We start from the raw sequence: 4,593 nt of genomic DNA, 5'->3' as shown, positions 1-4,593 counted from the left end.
AAAAAAAAAAAAAAAGGCCGGGCGCAGTGGCTGACGCCTGTAATCCCAGCACTTTGGGAGGCCAAGGTAGGTGGATCACAAGGTCAAGAGATGGAGACCATCAGATCACGAAGTGAAGAGATTGAGACCATCTTGGCCAACGTGGTGAACCCGCATTTCTACCAAAAACACAAAAATTAGCTGGGCGTGGTGGCGCATGTGTGTAATCCCAGCTTCTCGGGAGGCTGAGGCAGGAGAATCGCTTGAACCTGGGAGGAAGAGGTTGTAGTGAGCCGAGATCGCGCTACTGCACTCCAGCCTGGCAACACAGCGAGACTCCATCTCCAAAAACAAGACAAAACAAAACAAAAAATTAGCTGGGTGTGGTGGCAGGTGCCTGTAATCCCAGGTACTTGGGAGGTTAAGGCAGAAGAATCACTTAAATCTGGGAGGTGGAGGTTGCAGTGAGCTGAGATCGTGCCACTGCACTCCAGCCTGGGCAAGAAAACAAGATTTCATCTCAAAAAAGAAAAGAAAAGAAAAGCAAGCAAGCCTGATCCAGAAAATGCCAGTATCCCAAGTAATACATTCCTCCATAGACTTCCAAATAAACATCACCACCCCTCACAAATGCATTAGACCTTATCCCTGACAAAATTCTCAATAGATCTTTATAATAGCTAGGAAAGGGAGTCAGGGGTTCTCTTACCAGTGATCCCATTTCACAGACAAATAAACTGAAGCTCATGGTGGTGAAATAACCAGTGTGGTATTTACTCAGTGCTAGTGGTAGAACTGACTCCCATGATTCAGAGATGTTTAGTTTCTTTCTTTTTTCTTTTTTTTTTTGAGACAGGGTCTCACTCTGTTGCCCAGGCTGGAGTGCAATGGCATGATCATGGCTCACTGCAGCCTTCACCTTACAGGGTTCAGGTAATCCTCTGACCTCAGCCTCCCTAGTAGCTAGGACTACAGGCACATGCCACCATACCTGGCTAGTATTTTTGTATTTTGTATTTTTATATTTATTTATTCATTGAGACAGAGTTTCACTCTTATTGCCTAGGCTGGACTGCAGTGGCACAATCTCGGCTCACCACAACCTCTGCCTCCCAGGTTCAAGCGATTCTCCTGCCTCATCCTCCCCAGTAGCTGGGATTACAGACATGTGCCACCACACCCGGCTAATTTTGTATTTTTAGTGGAGATGGGGTTTCTCCATGTAGGTCAGGCTGGTCTTGAACTCCCGACCTCAGGTGATCCGCCCACCTCGGCCTCCCAAAGGGCTGGGATTACAGGTATGAGCCACCGCACCTGGCCATTTTTGTATTTTTTATAGAGAAGGGGTTTCACAATGTTGCCCAGGCTGGCCATGAACTCCTGGCCTCAAGCAGTCTTCCAACCTCGGCCTCCCCAAATGCTGAGATTATCTGACCTATGCTGACATTTTTTTAAGGAGACACGGTCTTGCTCTGTTGCCCAGGCTGGAGGGCGGTGGGGTGATCATAGCTCACTGTAGCTCCCAGGCGGCACTGATGCTGCTCAGTTGAGAACCACATTCTGAGCTTCATCCACTCTCAAGATTCTCAAGAAAGCCTGGATTCTCCAACTCCTGGGCTCAAGTGATCCTCCAGCCTCAGCTTCCCAAGTAGCTGGGACTACAGACACACACCACCATGCCTGGCTATGAAATTCTTAATTTCTCAACAAAAGGCCCTACACTAATACTTTGTATTGGGCCTGGCAAATTCTGTAGCTGGTCTAGCACACAAATTCTGAGAAGAAAATTTACAGATACCCAGCATGCATACCAAACTGGGACTAACAGTTCAATCCAACACCTTACTTAACTTTTCTTTTTTTTTTTTTTTTCCCAAGACAGAGTCTCAACCAGGCTCTGTCACCCAGGCTGGAGTGCAGCTGCGAGATTTCGGCTCACTGCAACCTCCGTCTCTCGGGTTCAAGCGATTCTCGTTTCAACCTCCCGAGTAGCTGGGATTACAGGCGTGTGCCACCACACCTGGCTAATTTTTGCATTTTTAGTAGAGACGGGGTTTTGTCATGTTGCCCAGGCTGGTTTCAAAGTCCTGGGCTCAAGTGATCCACCCGCCTCGCCTCCCAAAATGCTGGGATTACAGGCATGAGCCACCACGTCTGGCCTCCAACACCTTACTTTTCTAAGGAAACCAAGTATCTCACATTAATTGTACTGATTCTTAGAGTCAAGCAGACCTGGGCTGAGTCCCGAGGCTGCAACTGACCAGCCATGGGACCACAGGCTCACTGTGTATTTAAGATAGCTTAGCCACTATTTCCTGTTTCCCCAGTTATGAAAGGAGGAGGTTGAACTGGGTGGGGTATCCTCAGCCCTGATAACATACATCAGTTACTGAGGGAGGGGAGATTAATATTCTGAATCAATTGGTGTGGGGTGGAGCTAGGGGGTTTGAAAGCTCCCGGGAGCATCTCATGAATAGCCAGGGTTTGGAACCACTTCTCAGCCTTCAGGAACCTTCAGGCTCTGGCACTTAGAGCTTGGATAGCTTATTCTAGGACTTCTGCAGAAATATCTTGAACCTTCCTGCAAGTTCCCAGGCAGCTTGGAGACCTCCTTTCTCAAGACATTTGTGTCCTACATCCCCACAGGGCTCCAGCCCTCCTCAGTTTCAGATTTTCTTTTCTTTTTATTTTTTTTTTTCTGAGACAGAGTCTTCCTCTGTTGCCCAGGCTGGAGTGCAATGGAGTGATCTCGGCTCACTGCAACCTCCACCTCCCAGGTTCAAGTGATTCTCCTGCCTCAGCCTCTCAAGTAGCTAGGACTACAGGTGCATGCCACCACGCTCGGCTAATTTTTGTAGTTTTAATAGAGATGGGGTTTCACTATGTTGGCCAGGCTGGTCTCGAACTCCTGACCTCAGGTGATCCGCCCAACTTGGCCTCCCCAAGTGCTGGGATTACAGGCGTGAGCCACTGTGCCCAGCCAGTTTCAGATTTTCTAAGGTTCTGCAACTGCCCAAGGAACTGGCCTGAACCACCAAGAAATCTTCCCCAGAAAGGAAAGACAGCCCATGTTCATGCTAGGACAACACAAAAGCCTATTTTGTTTTGCAGTGTAACTGTTCTTCAGGATAGCTTTTAAGAAAATAGGCTCTGGCATGTGGATAGGCAAAAATAGAATAAAAATTCCTAGCAAGTACAGTGTAATCCTGTTAGCATAAGAGCGTGCATTGGCTGGGCTCAGTGGCTCACGCCTGTAATCCCAACACTTTGGGAGCCCTAGGTGGGCGGATCACAAGGTCAGGAGATCGAGACCATCCTGGCCAACATGGTGAAGCCCCGTCTCCACCAAAAATACAAAAATCAGCCGGGTGTAGTGGCGGGCGCCTGTACTCCCAGCTACTCAGGAGGCTGAGGCAGGAGAATCGCTTGAACCCCAGAGGTGGAGTGCAGTGATCACTCCACTGCACTCCAGCCTGGGCGACAGAGCGAAACTCCATCTCAAACAACAACAACAGCAATAACAAAAAAAAGAGTGTGCATTTATGTCTATAACTACGTAAGTATAAATGAATAGAAGAGAGATCAGGAAGGGTGGCTGGCCACCACTATGTTGACAGTAATTCTCTTTTTTTCCTTTGCCCTTTTCAGTTTGAGTTTTTAGTAAATAGGATTACTTATTTTTATCATCTGAGAATAAAGCTATTTCCTTTTTGAGCTACAGTGGTAATTTACATCTAAGTGGGAGGAAGGCTCATGAAGTTTGGGGTTCTTTTATTTTTCTGAGTCTAAAATCTATTATCTAGTAAGTTGCTGGTGTGCTAGAATAACGATGAACAAGAAACATTTGTTCATGAACCTTTTATAAAAATAGAACACGTTCTAAGGAAGCCATTCATCCTCATTTTAAAAATGACTTTTAAAAAAATCTAAGAAGCAGGGTGTACCCTCCTGTGACCTCCCCAGCCTGGGGTCTGGAGCTGAGAGGGAGGACGCTGACCCCAAGTCACCCAGCCCTGGGACCGGTTCCGCTCCGTAAGTGGAAAGGATCTGGAGCCAGGGCTGGAAGAATTCCCGTGGGGACTCGGAGATTCAGCACCGTGGGGGAAGGGAGGGGAGTGGAGGGTGCTGGACAGTTGCAGCGGGGAGGAGAACCGGTGTCACTTTCGCTGAACCTGACCGCAGCCCCCGGCGGAGCGGCGGCCCTTATATAGACACCCCACTGGCGCTCCCACTCCGCGTGCCAAGGTCAAGGAGGGAGGTTACACCTGCGCGCGGCCAGAACAGCTGCACCGACCCCCACCTGCACCCTCGCCACAGCCGGCGCCCCTTGCCCAAGTTCCTGCAGCTCTGACCCAACAAGGAGCCCCGACCTTTCCTCCACCCCTCCCCCAAGCACCTGTTCCCCCTCCTCTAAACTGGCTCACGCCTCTCCTTCCCTTCCCCCAGCTTCATCGTCCTGGAAGCTTCTCCCCCCGGCTCACCCCGGCGTGGGAGAACCCCATGATTCTCGCGCCTGACTACTCCCACGATGCAATCCTTGAACCTGTCCCCCGCTCCCTCCACCACGCACGGGCTTCCCCTCTCCGCGACCCCCAGCTGCCCCGGCCCGCGCCC

This window comes from Mandrillus leucophaeus, unplaced genomic scaffold (genome assembly GCF_000951045.1).
Source record: "Mandrillus leucophaeus isolate KB7577 unplaced genomic scaffold, Mleu.le_1.0 Scaffold11, whole genome shotgun sequence".
NCBI lineage: Eukaryota > Metazoa > Chordata > Mammalia > Primates > Cercopithecidae > Mandrillus > Mandrillus leucophaeus.
This window is presented reverse-complemented; position numbering follows the sequence as displayed.